Source organism: Lytechinus variegatus, chromosome 1, assembly GCF_018143015.1.
Source record: "Lytechinus variegatus isolate NC3 chromosome 1, Lvar_3.0, whole genome shotgun sequence".
NCBI classification, from domain to species: Eukaryota; Metazoa; Echinodermata; class Echinoidea; order Temnopleuroida; family Toxopneustidae; genus Lytechinus; species Lytechinus variegatus.
Window position 1 is genome coordinate 31,381,579 of NC_054740.1, and position 27,264 is coordinate 31,408,842.

The following is a 27,264-nucleotide window of genomic DNA, read 5'->3' on the forward strand; positions in this document are numbered from 1 at the left end:
CGAATATTTGATTAAATATTAGGTTTGAGCTGGTTCGTAAAATCACCGATATTGTTTTTTTTACAAAAATACATTATTCCAGTATTTAACAAGTTCAATGTAAAGAGTACCGATAACTACTTCTTCCCTACTGCTGCACATAAAGCATAAATCTAGCTAGAAAAGCTGAAAAATGATCTCATTGTCATTTCATTAATGAAATGAAATCCACACATCTATTCCTAAAAATAGGTACACATCAAAACATGATCAACTTGTTGTACATGTACTTTACATGTACATGTACATGGACAACCTGTCCATATAGAATTACTTCAAACTAAAGATGCCGGATTCTTGATAATGATATCCTATCAAGTTTTGCAGAACCTATTTTTCACATTGCATAGAAGAAGTGTGAAAAAGTGCAAATTTTCTGTCTTGAAATTAACTTTATTTGCTTTTGTCATATTAAAGTCTTTAAAATGTCTTTTATAAAATTCATTACTCAAAATGTACAGCTGTATATATGTTTTCCCTGAAATCTCTACCTGGTGATATGACAGGTGCTCCTGCAACATTTAGCCCGGTCTTGTTTCTTTATATCTCAGAGGGCATAGGGTTAGAGTTAGGATTGTTATCAAGTTTTTGGTTCAGAATAATGTAAAGATGAGGATTAGGGTTTATTTTTACTTTTGGAGGTTAGACTTTATGTTTCGTTTTCAGAATTTCCCCAAGAGCAATTGTCGCCAGAGTAAATGTCATGGAACCCTCTACTAATATGCCTGGTGTGTAGTGTGCTTGACACCTTCTGAAAAAACTGAATCTTCATTTATATCTTTCACAATATACTGACACTTAACGAATCACAGGTATTACTACCTCGCTGCTGAGCTACCTACAAAATAATACAAACAAAGGTGTACTTAACTTTTAAACTGTCATTCAGAGTGTCAGAATCAATATTCTTTCTGGAGAAGCCCTTTTGTGAAATACAATTCTTGAATCAATTAAATCCATGTGTAAACATCACCTATAACAGACAAATTACCTTCTCATATATGTCTATAGCCATGTTGGTATGGTAAAACAGATGTTGGAGTGAATCGAGTTCAGTTCTCCAAACACAACCTCACTCTTGTGGAGAAAATATTGCCATATTTGTATGTAATTATAATAATAAATAATAAAAAGTTCTTGTATATCATTTATATCTCTAGGAGATCCTAGGACCTGGATTTTTTACCCTGGTCTTTAATTCAAATCCACTGAAAAAAATGAACTTTTTTTTTGTCTTTTTTTTTTTTAGATGTACATCTAAAGATGAATATTTCACTTGGGTTCTTTTTTCATGAATATACATGTAGCAACTACTGTATTTTTTAAATTATACTGACACAATTACCACCATCATAAATATTTTGTGCTCTGCAAATCGGCAACACGATATGAGGTTAATTTCAACGACATTACTGGTAGAATAACAATATTCTTGACAATGATTAATATGACTACCAGCAAAAATGTAAACCATAACAACACAGCAGCCTCTCTAAAACAAGATGTTGGTCAAAGAGAGAATTTATTACAGTTCATCCATATATACATGTATATGGTTGTTATTTTATGACTTGGATAGATGCCTAGACTTGAAATCATCCTATATAAGCGAAGTACTCAACCTCAACGAAAGCTGAATTAAATTTGTTTTAAATCAAACAAGCGAGATAGCGAAATCATCAAAATCATTAAAAATGCTCAAAATTTGAGTTGTTCCACTATCTATTGGATGACACACTTTAGCTCAAACCAAGGAGGTACACTGTACCAAAGGTACATGTACCTTCTTGCTTTATAGACACACACATCTCATTGTTCTTTTTGTTTATGGTTGAATGATGTGAACAGATACAATTTTAGATGATTGTTATGTGACATTCATTATTCTTTGAATTCTATTTTTTGTTAATTTCGATGAATTCTAATTCAAACTAAGTCAGGATTCAATGGCATCTTCAATGCCTTCTTGAACAGTGGTTACCATAAAGTACACGATTTTGTTCCGAGCACAGGCGATCTTTGTGTAGTCAATTGTGATGTGACCTGCATGATATGATTGTAAAGCAAGCTCTACTGCGACAAAACATGGCGGCTTCCTTTTAAAAAGACATCATAGAAATCAGCCATTTTGAATGGGAAAGTGAGAAAATGACATTAATCTATACCAAAAGAATTTGGAATAGAACAAAGTGACGGGTAAAGAAATAATATCTGGAAGTTTTTTTTATTATTTCCTGTTTGCACTGAGTGAGTTTACTACAATAGACAGCAGGTCTTGTACGACTCATATTGCTGATTAACTTAAAGTATTAAGCAGGTACCCTCCAAAAATTATCAAGGATACCCAAGCCTGGCAATAACTGAAATCAATAGCCTGATACCCTTTCCCTGATTAAAAACATATAAAACAACTGAATCCAGAAATTTACATTTTCATTTCTGTATCTAGTATAATTCTTTTGTCACTACAGTGCACTCCCCTCTCTCCATTCGCGTACAAAATGTTCCCAGAATGCCTGACCAATCAAGATAACTGATAGGTGACCCTGGAGGGAAGGGGGAGTCAAATGTATTGCTGTACATGCGCGTGGCCAAATTATTTCCAAACACCCCCTAAACAAAATTTCTCTGTGTGCAAAATAACCCCTAGGTAAACAAGTTTTTCGCGGGCTTTATTTACACACTTTGGCTCCTAAACAAGTTCGCCAGAATATGACCCCGCGGAAAAAGCTTTGGAAAAAAAAATACCCTAAATATGTTTGAACCTGCGATTGACCATTGACCAGTCTTTCAAAACTACCCCCTTTTTTGAAAATTGGTGTTTTTGATACCTTTAATGAGTGCACGCACGGCCCGCGTCCAAAACTGAAAAACATCCCTTTAAACATGTTTTTGGGGTCATGCATGTGTACAGCAATATATTTGACTGCCCCCCCCCCCACCCCGGGAGGTGACCCAAATCAAACATAAATGCTGCTGTAAATATGTTTATCCTTCTACAGTTGGGAGCAAAGGATTAATTTATCCAAGCTTATCAAAGACCATTGCCACAGATGGCAAGTTCATTGGCTACAGTGCCCCTTTTATTGACCTTGGAAATTTATTGTGGCCATTCAAAATATGTTATAACTTAGTGTTGAGTCCTGGAAAGTGGCTTTGCCCTATTAATGTAATTTAAAGGCATGATAGCTCAGTTGGTAGAACGGGGGTTTTGAATTCCAGTGACCGGGGTTTGATTCCCACTTTGTGCGATAGTGCCCTTTGGTAAAGGGTTTTATCCTCATTACCACGTGCCTTGGAGAGGACCTTAAATCATCGGTCCTCATGTTTTCTTACTAATCAGGTACTAATACACATGTACAAGTAAAGTCAAACCTGTATTCAGTGGCCACCTACATGTATCACTAGTGACTACCTGTCTTTGATGGCCACCAAGATTGTCTCCAATTTGAAGGAATAGGCCACCTGTCTCCTGTGGCCACTTTTTCTGTTTCCCCTGACTGTAATCTATTAAAATATCTTATATCTACATGTATATACATGTCAATCTAGATTGCCTGTGGTTGGTGACTAAGTAAGGGCAGACTCAGATTTAGCCCCGTTTACAGTGGAAAAAGGCCAGGCCAAGCCTGGCCTAAAATTCACTGTAAACACTCAAAAGGCCAAATGCAGTCCAAAAGCAGCCGTGCATTTGGCCCAGCTCTAGAAGTTGTCTCCACGGCTCGACCATTTTTTCACTGTAAACGCAAGCAGGGCCAAATGCGATACTAAACACGACTCCTTTTCCCTAACCAGCGTGACCCCCGGTGCTCCACAATATAATTGTTTGTTTTACATGTAGAGCGCCACTACAACAAAGTATAGAAAGGCTAACATTTAGGCCAGGCCGAGCCGCCACTGTAAACGCACAAAATCGGGAAGCCAAGTACCACAATTCAGCTCGCGCTCGGCTTCGGCCCGGCCCTGCACTGTAAACGGGGTCTTAGACCTTAAATATTTTGATTCTAGGACTTGAAGATTTGAATTTAAAATCACATCATATGAAATTGAAAAATAACTGTTTGGATTATTCAACCCAGAGTTTGACTGGTTAATAATAACATATTTTTAGAGAATAAAGTACATTTTAGAGTGTATAATGAAAATAATAATAGGCATTTATATAGCGCCATCTATCTAGAAATATTCTATTCTGAGGCGCGTTGTCATTATCATTATTACCCCAGCCTTAACTCGAGCTGCCTTTCAGTGCTCATGCATTCAAGGAATTAATCCTGTCGCATCATATCAATGCAAGGCACTACCGCTGCACTGATCGTTGCACAAGCAGATGACAGAGCGAAGATTGTGTGTAGTTTCCATGATCACAAAACAAAAGGGACCCATACAGAATTCTTCCCAAAATATATCTCAAACAGATGACAACATCTGTATGTTTGAAATAATATGATACGAAAGACATGAATAACGCAAAGTCGATCTGAACAATTCTCGGTCAACTCTCAGACATACACAACAGCCATGTACATATACACTCATTTTCCTGAATCAACATGCATGCTTGCTGCCCTGCGAACCTTGCCATAGATGTAGTTGGATCCGAAATTGATGGGATTACGTATCATACATAATTTTCTCTGGATGGTCATTTGAATTGGTATTCTATGCTGATATAGTGAATGTGAGGAAAGTTTGTGGAATATATTTTATGACAATGTCCAAAATTGATCCTGATAAGATAATCCATTTTACTTTAGACACAAGTGCAGAGCCAAAGCGAGAATGTCTAAAATTGACCTCTAAATTTAAATGAATGATTATTGGATGTAAATCATTACTGAATTATTATGATTAAATAAAATTCTATGGCCATAATAAAAATATTGGAAATGTTCGCAGAGTTATGTCAAGTTGATATAGAAGTATTAATACTGTCATTATTTGTTTTTTATTGCATTTATTTACAATAGAAGCACATTGTGCGGTTATTTTCCATTCATTTATTCAGAGGAGCTACATGAACATGGACTAACCTAGACAGAGTTGGGCACAAATGAGCTCCAAACTGATGGAAGTATACATCAAACATAATTTTCTCTGCTTGGTCATGTAAAATGATATTCTATGGTGATATTACGATTGTGTGAAGAGTTCCTACAATTACGATGTTTGAGGATCAATCCTGACACAAGCCATCACTCGACCATGAATATGCGATGTCTGTCATTAAAAGTGGAAACAGAAGACAAATGCTTCATATCAAGCTCTAAATTCATATTAACGATTATTCTGTGGAAATTATTGTTACAATATCATGATTAAATAATGTTCTATGGTCACAATAAGAAATATTGTTAATGAAAGCAAGGTTTATTTTACGTTGATTGTGTCATGATTTTCTGGTTTGATTCACAACGCTCGATCAAAGACGATGCATGAATTCCATTTATGAATCCATCATGCATAAATTATCTCAGCATGAATAGACAAGTAAGGCTCAAACTGGGATTAAAAAACTTCAAATTTATGACGAATATGCATCATAATTACACAATAGGTTTCATTTGGGGGAATATAATTCAAGTAAGTTGTAGTTACCAGTAAGTTAGACATTATTGCTCATTTTGATGATTGTGTATACCAAATGAAAAAGCCTTATTTCTTTCCTTCACACTGTCATTCTTTTTTTTTTTGATGCAATGATTTTGCACAATCTGTACCGATATCAATCAAACACCGATTTTAAAATCGATTAGACTCAGATTTGTTTTGGTACTTACATGTGTATTACAGGGGGTCAACGATTATCTAACTCTCCAATCCTGATGTTATCATCATTCTCAAGTTCATGTAGGCCTGAAGACAATAAAACAAAATAAAGAAAGATATAAATATCAATCTAACAATAGACACTATATCTACATGATGTACAGTACTTATTTGTCAAATACCACTTTCTTGCAAAACGTACACAAAGGAGGAAAATGAGGTAAAATTTTCCAGAACAAATTCACTTTTAATACTAAAACACTTAGGACACAGCACAAATCGTAAAGATTAAAATCAATTACTTTTTCATATAAAATATCACATATTAACGATCAGGAGAGTTAGTAGGCTAGGTCTCATAAAGTAATATGAAGAATAAAGATCTTCAATAATATCAATATCATTACCACCTTGGTGAAACCTATTAACAAATCAGAATAAAAACATGTTTATCCATTTGCAAGATGAAGAGACTAGGTAATTCAAACTATAGTGACTGCATCAGTCATTTGCACTCTACAGTAGGTGGTTTCAGACCGCCTCGAAGTTCGCCAGTTCCAGGTATTCTCTGATCGGGAAATTTACCCCGATCAGAAAATACCAGGTATTTTGGTAATGTGAAAGCAAACTACGCGTAATTTCCCCGAAAGAAAATACCCGCTAAATAGTAGGTACTTGGCGAAATTACGAGAACTTTCGTGGGGATTTTTCCAAGGTCGCAGGTATTTAGGCGATGTGAAAGCAAATTACGGGAACTTTTATCCCAGCGTGTCGTTGGGCGCGGCGGCGTGGGTGGCTGCTGGGCAAGTGATTTTGAATCTCCCGCCTTGCCTGCTTATCAGACCACACTGCGCATGCTCGTAACTTCGGGAACTTATCCCGAAGGATGTGTTTCGGGGCAGTGTGAATGCAGGAATAATTAACGGGTATTCTTTAGCCTTAAAAAGTTCTCGTAATTTAACGGGGATTCTTGTGATCGAGGCGGTTTGAAACCGCCTACTGTAGGTTCATAATGCAACACTGACCAGGTGACAGTTTGTCAATCCCTAAACTCTTGACAGTTACTGGAAAAACAATCCAAGCGTTAAAGTCAAAGGATCCAAGCATTTTTTATATAACAAATGAAGACTTGTCAATCACCATTACTAACAAGACTAAAAAAAGATTTTCAAAAAGGAACTCAAGAAGATATGTTTATTCAAAATTTTGAGATTTTGGTATATTTTAAGTAGATATCTAACTATACTTGTAATTATTTCTCAATTTCTCATAGAATTTCTAGAAACAGATTTTAAGAATTTAATGAACATTGAACCACAAATGAACTCTGGTATGGGGACTAAAGAAGTACTTTCTAAAACTTGGTATACATGTACAGATTCTTGTTCTGAAATGCTAATTTGCATAGCCCCTTTAATGTTTGCAATATGCATTTCTTTGTCATGCTCACTTTACATCGGTTTTAAAAGACAAGTCCATCCCAACAAAAAGTTATTATAAATAAAAAAAGAGAAAAATCCAACAAGCATAACACTGAAAATTTCATCAAAATCAGATGTACATGTAAAATAAGAAAATTATGTGACATTTTTAATTTCGCTTAATTTCAAACAAGTGGAATGCCTCTGGCCGTCTCACCTGCATCACGCGGTTCAATATAGCAGCAGTGCTGACTTTGAATACTACTCTAACTCGCACAAGATGTTCAGTGATACATGGTTACTCTTATGTCCACTTTTTATGAACTAGACCAATAAACTTACAGAGATATGATGGTTATTAAAAAAAAAAACCCAACATGGCCAAAGTTCATTGACCTTTCATGACCTTTGACCTTGATCATGTGAACTGAAACTCGAACAGGATGTTCAGTGATACTTGATTACTCTTATGTACAAGTTTCATGAATCAGATCCATAAACTTTCAAAGTTATGATGGTAATTCAACAGATACACCCAATTCGGCCAAGGTTCATTGACCTTTGACCTTGGTCATGTGACCTGAAACGCACACAGGATGTTCAGTGATACTTGATTACTCTAATGTCCAAGTTTAATGAACTAGACCAATAAACTTTCAAAGTTATGATGGTAATTCAACAGATACCCCCGATTCGGCCAAAGTTCATTGACCCTAAATGACCTTTGACCTTAATCATGAGACCTGAAACTTGCACAAAATGTTCAGTGATGCTTGATTACTATTATGTCCAAGTTTCATGAATCAGATCCATAAACTTTCAAAGTTATGATGGGAATTCAACAGATTTCCCAATTCGGCCAAAGTTCATTGACCCTAAATGACCTTTGACCTTGGTCATGTGACGTGAAACTCATGCAGGATGTTCAGTGATACTTGATTAACCTTATGTCAAAGTTTCATGAACTAGGTCCATATATTTTCTAAGTTATGATGACATTTCAAAAACTTAACCTCAGGTTAAGATTTCGATGTTGATTCCTCCAACATGGTCTAAGTTCATTGACCCTAAATGACCTTTGACCTTGGTCATGTGACACGAAACTCTAATAGGATGTTCAGTAATACTTGATTAACCTTATGGCCAAGTTTTATTAACTAGGTCCATATACTTTCTAAGTTATGACATCATTTCAAAAACTTAACCTCAGGTTAAGATTTGATGTTGACGCCGCCGCCGTCGGAAAAGCGGCGCCTATAGTCTCACTCTGCTTCGCAGGTGAGACAAAAAATTGTCATGTGCACATCCTAGGGCTTTATATGCAAATGAGAAAATTGATGACATCATCAACTCACTATTTATTTTGTATTATATGAAATATAAAATATTTTAATCTTCCCCTTATTGCAATGTGAAAGTTTTTTACCACTCTGAAAATGTGGAACTACATGTACCATTGTTTTATTATGGTCAAGTTGGTCCCTTTTGTCAAATTTGCAAAAGTTGAATATTGTTTAATTCAAACAATCAAAAATAAAAGAAACGGTGAGTGAGTGACATCATTGACTCTCTCATTTGCAACTGACTCATTCATATCATAGATTTTTTTGTAAAAAATAAGCAAAAATTTAAAATATCATAACTTTCTTATTTCACATCCGATTTTGGTGAATTTTTTTAGCTTTATGCTTGGATTTTGCTCAATTGATTCTAATCAAAATTTTTCTGGGATGGACTTGACCTTTAAGAATTAAATGCCATATAAAGAGATATATAATCTATTAAATTCAGCTTTCCAATACAAATACAATCATAATAGAGGGACTTTTGGAAAACAGCAGAGCAGAGACAACATACAGGCCTACAATACACAGTCTGAAGCCTTCGGACTAGTTCCAACTGCGTTCATCTATGAGTTCACTGGGCAAGATGACATAGATATTTTGAGACCCTTAAATTCATGAATTTTGGCCCAAAAAAATGAATGAAAGAACTCGGTCTCAGGCGCAGAAATACCCCAAATAAACAGCCATCAGTCAGTGAAAGCGAAACATGGCCACATCATTGGCATTACATATCCACGGCAATTATCCATAGGAATAAATGTGAGTTGCAATTTAAATGTACATGTACATGAGAGTGTGGTATCACAAAACATGGTCTCCCAAGTGCATGTATCCTTGTATACTTCCCATTCAGCGATTATTATCATAAAAGTACTCATATATTACCCATGTAAATTGGTGCTATTAATAGCATACTCCATGCACACTGCTCACTTTCAGCATAATCAGTTATAACCAGGGACCATTCATATATTGACATTTAGAGCTGTTTTAAAGAGAAGCCAAGGCTCTGTGTAGTCTAGTGAAAGGTAATCTCAGCTTTGACAATATTCACTGAAGCCTTTATATAAGTATAAGGAAGTATATTTCTGTGAAAAATTTGTTCAATTTATGATTGCTTTGAATATGTACCTTAAAATTTGAGCTACCTGACTACTTTACATGTACATATTATAGTTCAGAGAACAAACACTCTTGCGATGTTGCAAGTGATTTGCGATTCAAAAGCCATAGTTTGATGTTTGATAGACTGTGTTCCATCCACAATACACACAAAAAGATATGGTTTTAATAGGACATGTACATTGCTTGAACATAAAAAAATTGTAGATATAATATAATATAATAAAGCAAACATTCATGTAGGCCTAGTCCTCATTTTTATACAAAATGTATTGTGGAATGCATAGACTGTGTGTGTAACATGAACATTCTTCTGTAGTCTTTTATTTTACTGTACAGTTTGCTGATGTAAAAATATGAAGACATGTTTCCACTTGGAATGAAATACTGTATACTATTCATCATGATAGCTGAATGGTAAAAGGTTTCTACACAATAATATTAATGTACAGAGATACACGTACAAAGTTGTTATACCTGTATATTTATTTACTGAGCAATGGATGACTTACCCAAAACTGGTGAAAAGAATAGATGACAGTTGTGCAGAAAAAAAAAACATGATGAACTAGAAGTTTTTTTTACAGTAGGCCTACATGTACATGTACATTGGTTGCCAATGCCCCCAGGCAAAATCACCTGAGCTCCCTGGCCCCACCCTTAATACCAGATAAACCCTTTGTTCAAATACTAATAACACAAATCGTTGTATGGCTACTATACATCTACACTGCACATGCATGTACACATAGTGGCCAGAAATTAAATATGGGTGTCTGGGCTCACAATGTTGATTCTTAATAATGCAATAAATTAATCTGAGCATCCATATCATGAAACACGACAAAATAAATACATCACTTTGATGCCATGGCAGGATGGATCTGAAAAAACAGTCTTCAAAATAATAAGAACTGAAATTAATATGCTCTGTGTACATGTATCTGGATAAACTACATGTATAAAGGAACATGATCTAATACATACATGTACATGTAATTGTACTAGGGCTACATGTATGAAAATAAATAATAGGCAGGTCTACATGTAACTTTACCATAATTTGCAGATGAAGAAAACTATACAGGTGTACATCATGTAATCTAGTACAAATCATGGTGACTCTGATTAATACACTGAAATACAACTGTCATAGGCTCTATAAATAATTACTTTACACCAAGTAAAAAGTGAAAACTCTTCTCTGGTTTCACTATTTGCCTACACAAATATGTACTGTACATGAACAGCACTGAAACCTGCGAGTCAATAGGCCAATTACCAAATGCATTATCAAGATTTAGTGCAAACTTATCCACAATGCTACTTCACACTGTCATTGTTTGCATAGTTACCTCCATGTAGAACTCAATCTCACTACTGAAAAAAATGCTTTTAGAGACTCCAAATCAACAGCTAGTAATATTGCATAAATTCTCAATGCTATGTTAATTGCAATCAACTTTTTGTTAGGCGGACTTGACATTTATCAATATAAACTGCATTCCAACTTTAAGGGAAAAAATACACAGATCCTTGCATCTGATGCTAATTTCATGTTGCTATGACAACAATAGAAGATCTTAACGGTTGAGGTAACTGCTTTGGATGGACTGTAGCCACCTGTGCTTTTGTAAAGACTGGTAATGAACAAAAATGATAATAATAAGGAGATTGAAATGAAGTGAATTCTGCTAAATATGAAGACATCAAATGAAAAATCATTTTCAGATGATTAAATCCTATTTGCAATGTACAGTGTTCATGGGATGTATAGTATTCATGGGTTGTATAGAATCATGTATCATGATTCAACACACAGGCAGCATAGAAAATACATGAGGGTGATCAGTGATTTCACCTTCATGACAGCCCAAATAGCCCCATCCAAATGCATGTTTTGGGGTGACCGTTCTTTCTAGAGTCGCTTCCAGCGTTCTCGCTACCACGCGTCACGGTTGTCGGGCGCCGACAACCCTGAAAATTTTCAGGGGAAATCCGACAACCGTGAACTTCCCCGACAACCGTGGCCGACAACTGTAAAACAGGCCTAGATCTACAAAAAAATGAATATATTAATCTGCTTTTCAGATCCTAAAATAAACTTGACGATTATTTCGTCCAAGATTTCTTCCCGGGATTTCTTTGACTCACTCACTACGCTACGCTATACGATACGACCTCGACTCGAGGCCCAATCTCTTTTGTGGGAAGCGCGAAGATGCTTACCTCGCTTGCGTATCGCATTGCTCACATTATTTACGTCTTTAAAATGGTAGTAAATACGCTAAAAAAATAAAGTGAGTTGAGAGGGGTACCGTAGGTTACTGGGTTAGGCAATGTAATTATTAGGTTATTACGAATTTCAGTTTTCAGTTGATATTATCACTTCTCTTTTTCAAAAGTAAAGTGTCAAAAATAATATCAAAATTCGATCGGATTTTAATTTTATCTCGTCCCAGCCTTTGCTACATCGGGGCTACATCGACTACATGAATTCATTGAATGCTTTTCTGATGACACTCCCGTAGATCGAGCGAATTGAGAAAATTATTCAAAGATCACGTTGATAATGACAAAGCCAAAGGAATGGATTGACATAATGTCCAACTCATTTACTTACAGCATAATGATTTATTCATTCACATTTATATTCCGATTTTACTCCATAATTTCCAAAGTCTTGATCTCTACATCGATCTTTTGAAAGTGTTGATTAATTTCGCGACGGTGTGTCTACCAAGTTCTGTATCACCGCACGAGCGCTCGCAACGACCACATTCAGGAAACAAATCGCACATGGCATCAAAATCCTTGATCTGGGGATCCGAGTCTTCCAGAATTAGATGGGATCCAAAACTAATTCAGTTTGAATGTTTTTTTTTTCCAGATATTCAATGAATCTGTTACAATTTTCATAAGTAATTATCTTTATTAATATCATTCACATTTGTTATCATTACAACTCATCTTTTTAATGTGAATTATACGTATAAACATGTATTTTCATTTGTATTGTTCTTTATTGCTAATGGCCTGCCAATTGAATAATGAGCGCACCTGTCACGGTCCTGAGAAATGTTTTTAATCATCACGGTGAATGCTTTATGAATTTGTTGCACAATTGCTTAACTACGATCTAAAATAAAATATTATTTGAAAAAATTGATTTGTTTGAAGGAGAAAGAAAGAATAAAGGGGGGGGGAGGGGTGGTCGTGGGCAATGTAGATGAAAATTATGGGATGTTTGTGACTTTATGATGGGGGTCGGAGGGGATTGGCGAAAAGAAGTCAATGTTCGGAGCGAATGAAATTAATATTCATTTACGGATGTGTCTACTGTGATTGATCATTGTGGCTGCATAGTCTTTATGGCGATTGAAAAATCCACCTTGGGTCGGGAGGGTTACGTGATTCAATAGATTTCGATAGAAGTACACACATTCAAAAAAAAGAGGATTGACAATTCATTCACAGATATTCATTTTAAGTACGGATTGTGTGAACGTTTTAGAGGATATGTATTTCGTTGTTTACGCCCACAATGAGTTGCTAGTATAATTTGAATATCGTTGGATGAATTTTTCAATTTCACTGATGTTATGTTTTCTATCGGCATTGTGCTTTTATACAGTTAGCTTTACAACGTCGTTAGCCTAATTACTGCGAGTGGATGATATTCATGAAATGAGTTGGAATGTGAACGAGACGCCCCAAAACCGATGGCACGTGATCTAATTAGTATTCATTATCTTGGGCTTGAGCCAATCATTGTGCTTGAACGGGTTTCCCCGATCCCCCTGGAATGTGTGCCACCGTGTGTGACCTTTTAACCTGTTGTTTGAGTGCGAACCAGCTGATTTCGTGACCTCAAATATTCTTCATGAATATTCCTCTACTATTTTTCTTTATTTCTGTTCTAACAAGTTGTACTTCTTTTATTAATAGAGTTTGGAACAGGATACTATATAATTGAATAATATATTTAGCATGACATATTTTGCCACTTTTGATCTTATTTCTTTAAATCTGTTTTCACTTCACATGCTATATATTTTTTAATTTCATATCCTTGTATACACTTTATTTCAGAGTTACCCCCCCCGAGTTGTTTATCTCTTCCATATTGAGAAAATAACGTTCCAGCTTTCCTCATTCTTTTGGAAGAGTACTAATAAAGAAGAAGTTTGTTTGCTAGTCTTAAATTGGAGGCTTGCTTTATTGGCAAGATGATAGCACGATATGATTAATAAAAGTACCAGTCGTGGTTAAAATTCAGTTATGGACATTTTCCAGTCATAATTAATGCAAACGTTTTTAGTTTCATCCAACTATTCCTTATTTCAAATACATGTATAGTTTACTGAAGAATATGCATTTTGGTAGTTTGACATTTTAGAACCGACTGAAAACGTAGACTAGCCCCTTTCACGAACCCTCCTCCCATCCATTTTGTTTACGGAAAAGTACAAATTGCGCAATCTTGATCGAGAACCATGCACATGGTCATCAGAAATCTGATACTTGTGTTGTCTGGGGTTTTCATTCTAGATCTATGGGAGGTGTGGGGGGGGGGGAGTGGAAAATACCGTCAGATCAAATACGCAAAGGCGAGACAAAGCTTATTTGACTTTGAAGGAATATTGCTTAGATATCGAGGTTTCTTGAGCATTCATGATGATGTATTTTGGGATTAATTCAATGTTGGCCCGTTTTATACGCTGCTGAGTGCTATACAATTAAGAAAATCTTTTTATTTTAATACTGTTAAAACGTGAATTTCTGTAAATTTAAAACTACACCTAAAGTGATATTGTGATGCAATTTATTGAATCACGTACCTCGATCTTCCCACTCATGATGCAAGAAAATATTTTTAGAATTTAAAATCACCAAAATATACATGTAAAGAAAGATTATTCAGCCATCATCATCAGTAGAATTCTAAAAAAATATATTCGCTTTGAATATTGACTTCTTCACCAATCCCACACACACGATCTCAACATCCCCTTGTCATTGTCCAGGCCACGGCCCCTCCCCCATCGCTCTCTCCCGTCGAACATCTACAACCCCCCCCCTCTTCCCCTCTCTTTCACATACGCTGTATTTGTAGGCCTACATATTGTATTACCTAAAAATATTTTTCTATCAATTAACCTATACTCTCAAAACATTATAAATTGCAATTGATAACAAAATCGTAATATTAAAGTTTTATGAATGACTAAAAATATTCCTCACGCTCTTGATGAGCACATTCATTATTTTATAGGTGAGTAACGAACAAACACAGCAATAATTGACAGTGATAAAAGAATCTTGATAAAAGATTATAAGAGTAAACATCATCAATAGAAATCTTATGAAAGTTAGTTTCAGTGAGTATCTGAATAAAAAAAAAAACATTCATGCAAATTATATTAGTTAATTGGGGACCCCGTCTCATGAATACCGATGTCCATTATTTGGAAGCCTCGGAAGAAATCTTCCGAGGCATCCAAATAAAGTTGGAACAATCTTTGGATTTCGGAAGGGCGTGACGCGGTGCAAGCTCAAAGGGCTACGCATGCATGCGGTCCGTAGATTTAGTCGGTCATTGACATAATAAGCAACACGCATTTACAAAATTAATCGCACTTTTACAATGATGAAGCGATCTAAACATTGAAATAATGGACTTAATTTATCGATGCCATCAATGTGAATAAATCAATTAACTGTAAGTATGAAATGAGATTGACATTTCCTTTCACCTTTTTAAGATATCAGTACCGGTAATTGCCTTTCTGCTTCAATCGCAATTCGCGCAACTGTTACGGCTGTGTGGCCGGAGAAGCATTAAACAGACATAAAATGTGGTGCATTTAGCAGCAATCTAAGCTCGTCGATATTGATATTTTCGATAGCTACCGCGCTTTCGCGCGGGAGGGGGGACACCCCCCTCCCGAACCCTCCCCCCGTGCGTGCTTCGCACGCACCGAGGCCGCTGTGCGGCTTTCGTCGCTTCGCGCCGACAACCGTCAGAGTGAACCTGGCGAGAACGTTGGTCGCTTCAAGATCTGTCACAAAAAATACTCAAGATTATTTAAAGGCCGGGGTATTTTATATGGCAGGGGGGGGCCCTCCAAGGTCCCCCTTGAGATCTCGGCCATCGACCGCGCGATCGCACCGAAAATTGGCACGCACGTTGTCTGGGATATAATCTACAAAATTGTATAGTAATTTATTTCATGCGAATTGTCATTAAGTAATTATGCTAATTTATGCGTAATTAGTATGCGAAATCATACTTTTTCCTCTAACTCCATAAATAAAGCTCCAAATGTTCTAATTTTTGGCATAGAAACTCTTTGTGGTGTTCTTAGCAAGTTTACATGAAAAAATTATGATATCAGATCAATTTCTTATGTATTATATTGTTTTTGCAATTTCTTATGTATTTCTTTGTTTTTGGACCCTTTGTTTTTCATTGTTTTTTCAATGAAATTCATTGGGGACTCTTCTAAGATCATAAACAGCATAAAATACATACATTTAGACCAGCAAAACTAAAAATAATGATACATTTATGATTTTTGGTTGAAAACACAATTTACATTGACTTTGTACACGAAATCACGTTTTGGAGCAATTTTTGGTCTGACATGCACTTACATAATGTTGCATAATTTCGGAACCGCGTACCCGAGTGACGCAAAATTGGTCTAAAAAATTTTGCGCGGCGAACATATCGCGCGACTCATTGAGGGGGGGCCTGGGAGGCCCCCCCCCCGGCCTAGATAGGGTTAAAACATCAATATTCTAACTATAGCAGAATAATGCTTTTGGGTTTTACTGCATAATTACTTTTTACCCCTAAAAAGCAGCCCTTAAAATGAAAGAAATAGCCCCCTAAATTCTGCAATTGTCCCATGTGGAAAAAAAAGATAGTCCCTAAATAAATTTTTAAAATTCTTCTCTGCACACAGGCATTCAGTAAAAAGCATGTGCTCTTTGGTGGTGAGAAGGCAAGAAATCTTCTCTAAAGTCATTATGAACATCTTTGTTGCTCACACCTTCATTCCAGATGCCTTTAGATACATGGAATTATTCTACCACTGCGGGAATGGTACAGGTACAGGTAAACCTCTCACAGATCCCTCTTGTTACAGGGGATTAGCCCTTTCATCTACCTTCTGCAAAGTATTGGAGTTGCTTAATATAAAACCCAAACTTCTAGAACGGCTTCATCAAAGAGGCCTGATGAGCTACAGAGTGGTTCCCAAGGAGAGCACTCCTGTTCCTTCACAGCAGCCTCTCTCAACCTCATCATCGAAGCTAATACAATGTACTAAACATGGTAGAACATATGCATCATTCCTTGACGCTGGTAAGGCATTTGACACAGTGTGGCACGATGGTCTTTTTTATAAGCTCTATCATGATGGGTGACAGGTTATCTGTGGAACATCCTTTTTCAACTGTATCAAGGCCTCCTTGGAGCTGGAAGGACAGACATAGCAACTGGTTTCCTATCCGACAAGATGTTTGTCAAGGAGGAATCCTCTCTCTCCCCTTCTTTATTTGGTCTACATCGATGGACTCATACAGAACCTGAGGATGAGTGGTACAGGTTGTAAAGTACTTTCCAGATACACAGGAACTCTGGTGCTTGCTGATGATGTACATGTATTACTCCTCGAATGAACTAACTGTGCCTGGGCACATATTTTTGCCAATTTCTCAAATTTTATTTTTGTTGATCTAGATTTAAAGGAACCTTTCATGAAACAGGTTCAAGGTTAGTAAGATTTGGAGCAAACTCTGTGGTTGGTGAATAAGATATGACTACTACATGTAACTTGTCCTTGTTTTCCAGAAATGGGCCACTGTCTTTGCCATGTCACTTCACTGCCACACACATGGTGCTTTATTTTATTTTTTTTACAAATTGACAGTGGCCCTGCACTGGACTTGGCCAAATCAGGGAAGTAGCATGACTAGACAACATATGGTAGTAGATTGTATAACTGAACACTTCAATTTCATGAATTCAATCACATCAAACAATATTTTCATAGAATTCTTCTTCTCCTTCTTCTGTTGAGTACAGTCCTCTTTATAGAGGACCATAAACACACAAACACAAACTATAAATATGTAAAAATTTTGCCAATATTGTTCATCTTTCTTACGATGATCAGCTTCCAATCGGACCCTTCTTCACATGTGAAATATTTTGGTCACTTGAGTGGTATATTACAGAACATGTGTTTTCTAAGAAAAGTTGAGAAAACAACAAAATGACTGATGAGCTATTTTAAAAATATTTTATTATTTTGTGAATATAAAGACTTTGAAAATGTGTTTTGACCATTTTTCATCATCTTTCTATTCAAGTTCCCTTTGGTCATTTAGAAAGATTTTGCAAAGTTTTGAGTGTATGAAATTATTTTCTAATGCGTATAACGCGCCCGCTCGGTAATGCAAGGCTGGTTGATAGTAATACAATCAATCATTATACATTCATTACATTGCAATTTTAAACAACTAGATCTAAGAAGAGTTAACATCCAAGGGGGTCACTCTCCACTTGGCCTGCTACGCACGCGCGTCCAGAAAAAGCATCGAAAAGGGTCCTGTTTCAGGCACTCGGGCGGCGTCGATAACTTTGGCAAAAAGGGTTGCATTTCAGCACCATTTCCAGGTAAATCGCCTTTTAGGGTAGGCTTTTCTCTCTCTCTCTTCACGCCATTTAAGGTTGCTAATTTGGTATTGAAAATGATGCCATTTAGGGGTGCAAATTTTGGCAAATTTGAGGAGACCCGCGAGCAGACCTACCGTAAGCCATAAACACCATGAAGGGCGATTTTAAGGAATACAAAATAATCTTCGCACACGCCGGCATGGCCAGCGCAGCACTTATGAGAGTTACCCTCACACAATTCTAGCTAGTCTCTTACACCTGGCTCTATACTAGGCAGCATGCGTTATGAACAGGTATCATATTAATAAATTTTGATGTTTGCGCCACTTATCAAAATCTGGGATTTCCCTGTTCACGCCACTTAGGGTGGCTTTTCTCATGGGTTACGCCATTTAGGGTTGCAAATTTACTTAATGTCATTCAGCCATTTAGGGTGCATTTCTGAGGTTGTCGGATACGGGTGGGTAGCAGTCCATGTGGAGAGTGACCCTCTCGTGACTAACATTTAACTTGAGGGGGGTATCTGTTATGTAGCCTATTCTGCCGTGGAACAAAATTATCAGTGCAACCCATCTGGCGACTCCATGAAAATAAACTCCAGAAATTGGACCACTTCTTAAAGGACAAGTCTACCCGAACAAAAAGTTGAAATGAATAAAAGGAGAAAAATCCAACAAGCATACCACTGAAAATTTAATCAATATCGGACATATTATAAGAAAGTTATAACATCACCAACTCATTATTTCATTTGTACTTTATCATATGAAAAAATGCCAATATTCTCCTCAAATTTGAAACAAAATTTCATTCCTCCCTGAATATGTGGAAATTCCATTTTTTAATATAACAGTTTATTGTGAAGTCAGGGCGGTTCTTATTGTCAAATCTATAAAAATTGAAATATTGCATGATGGGGTGTTTAAACTTCACAAACATTTCAAAAATATTCATCAAGCTTTATAAATTTGTTCTCAAAATATTCACAATTTATACAAAACCGATTTTAAAAATGGTTACCACATTGACAGCTGGATTGTAAACTATCAAATCATTGATGAAAATGTGAAGTACATGTAGGTCAAGGGGTTTTGCCTGTATCACAATCTTAAAATTCTATTCCGATCAACGAATGCACGCTGTGCTGGAAAACCATTCTGAAAAAGTGTGACCCAACTTCACGGACCAAATTTTTTTTTTAGATTTAAACAAAAAATCAAGCTAAAAAGGTGAGATATTTATATCAGATTGACTACGAAATGCTATAGAATCAGTGAGTACCACGTTGAACTCACAGTTTTTATGATATCGTGATGCTTAACAATTTCAGATTTCTTCAGAACGGGAGCTATTAAACGGTGACAAATTTGCCGATCTTTTGTGAATATTTTCATGAATCCTGAACTCATCCTAAAGAATGCAAAAGGGTAATTTTAGGTCACTTGTCACGTTTATGATGTCAGATTGTAAGGATATTGGCTAAATCTAGATCTAGTTTTTGAGATAATGACCATTCGCGAAGTACATGTATGGACACATGCAAAGTTTGGACTCACTGCCGTATAATTCAAACAATAAAAAACAAAAGAAATAATCTAGTGAGTGATTATTGTGATGGACATCGACTCTCATTTGCAATTGCATATCACTGAGTTGTGCGTACATGTACATGTAGACCCACTCAAGAGTTCAGTACCATCCTGCCTGTTTGGAATCTACAGACCTGTAGGACTATGGTTAGACCAAAATTTTCAGTCTCTGTATTTTGGTTGTTACGCTGAACTGCGTTGATAGTAAAATGTGAGTTGAATAAATCGCTGGAAATGAGGGTTATTCGTGTCTAGACTATGGTATGCCAATGCTGTACATAGCACACAATTTAAAAAAATCATTACAATATCACTTTTGTGACCATAAATACTAATTTCCTACAGCTGCAATTTATTTTTGTAAATTGGGAGTATTTTGTATTCACCAGAGCGCTCGAAAACTTGGATTTTAGGCATATTTTTGTGTATGCCCTCTATTGGTGAAAAGTAATATGGCAAGACATTTTTCAATCTCTTTATTTGATTAAGAAAAAATAATTTAAAGAATCAAATTTATTTAAAGGACAAGTCTACCCAAAAAAAATTAATTTGAATAAAAAGAGAAAAATCAAACAAGCATCACACTGAAAATTTCATCAAAATCGGATGTAAAATAAGAAAGTTATGACATTTGAAAGTTTCGCTTACTTTCACAAAATAGTTATATGCACATTTGGGTCGGTGTGCAAATGAGGGACTGATGACATCACTCACTCACTATTTCTTTTGTATTTCATTTTATGAAATATGAAATATTATAATTTTCTCCTCATTGTCCTGTGAAAACAAAGTTTTATTTCTCCCTGAACATGTGGAATTACCATTGTTTAACTTTTTATGGTTCAGTCAAGTTGGTTCTTATTGTCAAATCTGTAAAAATGGAAATATTGTATAACTCAAACAATTAAAAACAAAAGAAATAGTGAGTGACGGACATCATCGATTCTCTCATTTGCATGTGACTTGTGCATATAACTATTTTGTGAAAAATAAGCGAAACTTTAAAATGTCATAACTTTCTTATTTTGTATTGACTTTGATTAAATTTTTAGCATTATGCTTGTCTGATTTTTCCTTATCGATTCAAATCAACATTTTCCTGGGGTGGACTTAACCTTTAAGAGCCAAGTTATGATGAATAGCTGTAATGGAAACTGACAGTGTCAACAAAATCAAGCATTTGTCCCAAAGAAAAAGAGAAAATAAGCCAAACATTGCCAACCTTATTTCGCCAAACAGGGAATAGTATAGTCATGTATTGTATTACCGGACACTATCATGATTCTGGACGCGCATATTTCTGCATACAAAAACAATTTCGTAGTGCGATGCGTCGGACTTCCGCAATTCAATTTCACAGAGTAATACATAGAACAAGATTGCAAAAACAAGGCGAAATATCCAACTTTTACCTTATTTATAGATCTCTCAAATGACAGAAAATGCTTAAAATATCATATAACATAATTTTGCATTAACAACTGATATATTTTCTGACGGATATATGGGCCTGATTTGCCGAATTTCAATTTCGTTCACTCCTTCGATCGAATGTTGAGGTGTGGTGTACTGTGGGTGATCGTCGACATGGTCGACGGCGTGGCTAGTTCTCAAGATACCATGTGCGAGGTTTATCGTTATATCAGAGCCGTCAATGATCAACAGCGCATCAATAGAACTTGATGAGCGTCACGATACGAACGATCGAGCATATAAATATTGGAAAGTGCCATGGAACATGCAGTTAAAAAAAATCAAATTGGTTAGCAAACACAAATTTATTACCAACATCTGCTCAGATTTTATATAAAAAAAGCAAACAAAAACTTTATTATATGATATAAATTTATTATATGATATAAATCACAGCAATCCTTTCTGACATCATTATAAACAAGAATATCTTTACCTGTGGTGCACGTCTGGAATTATGATGTAATTTGTCACGCACGAAAATAATTGTTTTCCGTGGAGGGGTATGCGGCAAGTGCGTTGCAAAGGAAACAGTTGGTAAATATAAAATAATTTTATTATATTCATAATTTTCATAACATTTGGAATAACAAGTGCAAATTTTTCTTGATTGTTTTTCCTCCGTTTTCATTTTTAAAGCACTGAAATAAAGGTGTCCGGCAATAGGATACACTGCGATACTAACGTTAGTAGCAGAGAATAACCTAGACCAAAAGCTTCAGTCTCTATATTTTGGTTGTTCCGCTGAACTGCGTTGGCTCACTGACCATAATTGTGAAATAAATCCCCAGAAATGATGGTTATTCCTGTCTAATCATAACCTTGTTCATAATCATAGAATGAGTGATATAGACCTAGAAAGAATCTAGGCCTAACTGTTTTGTAAAAAATAAGCGAAACTTCAAAATGTCAACTCACATAACTTTTACATCCAATTTTGATGAAAATTTCGGCATTATAAATCATGCTTATTTGATTTTTCCCTAGATATTGATTCAAATTCAAATCAACAATTTTCTGGGGTGGACTTGACCTATATGATCTAGACAGGAATAACCTTCGTTTCTGGGGATTTATTTAACAATTTCTGAGTGAGCCAAAGCAGTTCAGCGGAACAACCAAATTACAGAGACTGAAGATTTTGGTCTACCTATGATCTACCTCAAACAAAGTTCGTGCAGGCTCCACTCCACTTCACTACGCTACACTAACACTAGTATGGCAGTGTATCCTATTGCCGGACACCTTTATTTCAGTGCTTTAAAAATGACAACTAGAGGAAATACAATCAAGAAAAATTATCACTTGCTATTGCAAATATTCTGAAAATTATGAATATGATGAAATCATTTTATATTTTCCAACCGTTTTCTTTGCACCGCACTTGCCGCATACCCCTCTGTGAAAACAATTATTCTCGTGCGTGACAAATTACATCATAATTCCGGATGGGGGCTATTCCACGGTTACTCACGTTACATTTGGAGACACCTTGACTCATACTTGGACCTGTAACTCCATTATTATTGATAGGAACTAAACATCTTCTTATCACAACAAAGTACACAGTCTGACTATCCTTTGTATAAAAACAAAACTTGGGAAATTTTATTATGCTCCTGGCAAATCTTTGGAATGTGTCGGTTACTCACGTTACATGATTTGGACATGCATTAAATGAAAAGTCGACATAAGTGAAAAGTCTCCTCATGCAAGGCTTTTATGAAAATTGATTATATCCATTTCAAAGAAGTATATTAGGGAGACAAACTTTGTATATAATTAAAAAAATAAAGAACACATGGTTTTTACTTGGGGTGCAGATAATGTGGTTACTCACGTTACGGTTACTCACGTTACATTTTGTCCATGTATGGTTTACAACACACATGCCATTAAAAATTCAATAATGTGTGTAAAATTCATTGCTAGGAACATCAAAAAGAGATTTTATACAAAAAATTGGAACAATTGGAGCTTTATTAGGGTGTAGGAGGGAAAGTATGATTTTAGCTTACTAATTATGCATAAATTAGCATAATCGCTTAGTACCAATTTGCATGAAATAAATTACTGTATAGTATTGTAGATAATGTCCAAGACAACCTGCACGCAAATTTTTGGCGTGATCGTGCGGCCAATGGCCGAGATCTCAAGAAGGGTCTGGGAGGCCCCCACCCCCCCCCCGGGCCATATCAACTCCCAAAATACCCTGGTCTAGATAGGGTTACAGGTATAAAGGGCATTCAATGTGTTGTTCGAACACTCTTCGAACACTCGGAAGTTTGGTTAATCAAAACCAAGCCTTACTAATGCACTCTCGCATTGTGAATACTTCTACTAATTCATTTTTTGTGTGATTGTATGACTACTGATATTTTGATGACCAAAGAGTCACATCAAAGAGGTGTACCCTCATTTTGCTTTTAATTAATCAAAAATAACTTCACAACTCACCATGAGACCTAAAACTTGACATCCCACAGAAAATGTTACCTAACTGAATAATTTTTACTGGTTCCTCACATTACATGATGGTTACTCACGTTACATAGTTACTCACGTTACAGTTTTTCTTCATCATTTTTATAAAAAAATTGTACTTTTTAATGATTTTGATAGTCATCACTGTGTCAAAGATTGCTTGAAGGAAGAGAATTTAAAATCCCACCAATTAACTGTGAAAATTTTTTCTCTCAGAAAACAAAGTCAGTTTTTTCGGTTACTCACGTTACATCACCTCAACAAGTTGCAATATTCAGTTTTGAATAAGTACTACAAATTTACTTGAAAAGCTGTTGTGTATTTTAAGTAATTTGACCCTTCTAAACTTCAGAAATATATGAAGTGGTATGTTGTTGCAATAACAAACTGGTAATAAGGCATATTTCATTTTTCACTATTTTTCTTGTATTTTGGTACAAAATGGAAGACACAACTTTTGACCATTTTTTTCCAAAGTATACATATGAAAATAAACTTTTTATTTATTGTTCCTGAAACTATCATGTATGAAGGACTTAAAGTATTAAAAAATTCAAGAAAATATTGAATTTGAATTTTTAAGCTCATGTCCACCAACCTGTGGAATTGCCCATGGGTAAAAATATTCTTGATTATAATGATGCAAGGAAGAAAAATTCTAAGTTTTTGGTTGCTTTCTTATATTGATTCTGAGCAGATCTTTGAACTAAATTTGTGTTTGCAAACTAAGTTTTTTTTTATTGCGCATTCGATATGGCATTAATTCTCGTTCATATCGTGACCCTTCTATCGGTGCTCTGTCGACTGTCGACGGCTCTCTATCACAGTAAACTTCTCACACGTACGCGCGGCCAGGGTACCGCGGGTACCTTGAGAATTAGCCGTCGCGATCACAGTGATCAATGAAGCGGGCTCGGCGGACAAGATTGAAATTCGGCAAATCAGGTCCGTATTTCCATCAGAAAATAGATCAATTGGGATCAATTGTTAATGCAAAACTATGTTATATGATATCTTAAGCATTTTCTGTCATTTTAGAGAAAAATAAGGTAAAAGTTGGATTTTTTCGCCTTGTTTTTGCAATCTTGTTCTTTGAATTGATCTGTGAAATTGAACTGCGGAAGTCTTACAGTACGAAATTGATTTTGTACGCAGTAATATGCGCGTCCGGAAATATGATACTTGATAGTGTCCGGTAATACAATACGTTACTATACTACACTCCACCTGTCATTCCTGTAGCAGTAGTGAAGTGGAGCCTGCACGAACTTCGCTCGAGGTACCGTACCTATATAGTTCGACCAATAGCTTTAGTCTCTGTTATGTTGGTTGTTCAGCTGAACTCTGTTGGCTTCACTCACCAAATACAGAGACCGAAGTTCTAGCGCGATCTGTACAGGGGACTCAATGACCATATGTTTATGTACTTAAGATCAGATAAAACGGGGAAGTGCATTTGCGTGACAGCCGAGGTAAGTCACTGTTTTTGTTCCTTTTAACTTGATTTTTCTCCGTTTTTGGCAATTAATGCCAAGAGGGAATATTAATTTGCATTTTGGTTGTGTTAACTTTCAAAATTTTTATTCATTAAAGACAAAAATTGAATAGCCCCGACGGGGGGATTTTGCATTGCAAGTCCCCTAGGCTAATGCCATGGTCGCGGCATGAATTGATAGCGAGCCCTCTGTGTACGAGGAGAAATAAAGAATTAAAAATAATGTTAAAAACTCCTCGAAACAGTATGAGTATGATCACGATTGATGATCATAGTGATTGCTGAATGAATTTGTATTTATTGCTTACCGATAATCATGAGGCAAATAATAGGCTATAGCTGAACGAATGGTCACTGATTATTTGCTTGAACTAGCCTGTCCCGATGAGACCGGGCAGCTGACTGTCACTGTACTCAAGCTCTGTCTGCAGTGTGTCAGTGTGATGAGATGAGTCTCGATCTCTCTCGTTTCACAGAATCACCAGACAGCAGATCAGTCTGCTAGTGCTACTCTAAGCTGCCTTACTTAGTTCATCCACTGTAACAAAATGACGCAGAAATAATTATTAATACCACTGAGCTAGAACGGCTTTCAAATAGCTCAAATAACTGAGGAAGATCGCACTACCTGGACTCGGACTCGCTCTCTCGATCTCTCCCACGCAATTTTGCATTAGCAATTTTACGATACAGTCCCACTCGTATCATTTCATGTGCGCTGCGCTGCCTGACTGTACGGTATGTAGTACATGAATATAGCGCGAGAAAGCTCAAGCGAGCAAACTTCGTTAGGGGAAACAAATTGGGGACAAAAAAGCCCCAAAACAGGCACCTTTATCATCACGATCTTCAAGGTTACCTTACCCGTCTAGCTTCAAATGAAGTGGTACGGTTTTCAAAGTGGGGGGGGCTGACCATGCAAAAAACTCCCAATCATATGGCCATTTTTATGTTTTTGTACAGGGTTGGGGGAAAAAGTCAGGGGGGGGGCTTCCGCCCCCCCACTTCCGCGGTCCCTGTTCTTCCCCTTTTTTTTCTTTCCCCTTGTCTTTTTTTTCTTCAATGTTTCTAGAAAAAATAAGAGGTCTCCCATGGCCTGATCTCATATAGGGCAACCCATACGATCATTCACAAAAAATATTTAGGTTTATTTTTGCTATAAGAGCGGGTCACTGGCCGCATGAAAGCATATACTTTCCTTTTGGGAGCAAGTTTTTTTTTCAGTTTTAATTTTAATGATTAAAATGAATTGTCATCCCTCTTTCTTTTCTAAAAAAAGAAATTTGGAGTATTCATTTTACCATTCTTGGAATACACTTTGCATATACTTGTTCCGAAGTTTGGCAAGTCTCTTGAAAAATTTAGTATATAAACTTTTTAAAAAATCTAACAAGAATGTTTTATATATTAGTCAAACAAAAGATCGTTTCATCGGCAATCTCACTTCAAAATAACGGATTTTTGTCAAGGCCCTGAGAACGATTTTTTTAAATAGAGGGTACTGATGTAAATTTGACAAAGCAAAAGAAAAAGCCGTTAGGTGCTCACTCAAAAATGGTGGTAATTTTGGTACCCAGAAATTTGACCCCCAAAAAAGTTTCGGTACATAATGGAGGTCATTATGGTACCAAGAAGTTTGACAGGAAAAAAAAGAAAGAAAAAAAAAGAAAGAAAAAAGGCTTACGCTACAAAATGAAGGTCAATTTGATCCGGAGAAATTTAATAAAAAGGAACATTTTGGTTATATTTCTTAACCTTTTCACCGGCCTACCACAATTCAGGGGGTGCTGCCTAAAGAAAATAACACACGCAGCATCCCCAGGAAAATCTTAGGGGT

At 36.1% G+C, this 27,264-nt stretch overlaps 1 protein-coding gene across 2 annotated transcripts in view; it reads right to left on the reverse strand.

Annotated features, from left to right (window-relative positions):
• Positions 1-26,164, reverse strand: part of LOC121411304 (adenylate cyclase type 9-like) — a 48,441-nt gene extending 22,277 nt beyond the window's left edge. The window contains exons 1-3 of one of the 2 annotated variants that reach the window (XM_041603969.1): positions 26,056-26,164; positions 25,736-25,965; positions 5,820-5,895 (exon numbers count right to left, since the gene is read on the reverse strand). The gene's annotated coding sequence lies outside the window, so the exon portion shown is untranslated. Of the gene's footprint in view, positions 1-5,819; positions 5,896-25,735 lie in introns of both variants that reach the window. The other variant, XM_041603960.1, reaches the window with a different exon arrangement.
• Between the last annotated feature and the right edge of the window lie 1,100 nt (positions 26,165-27,264).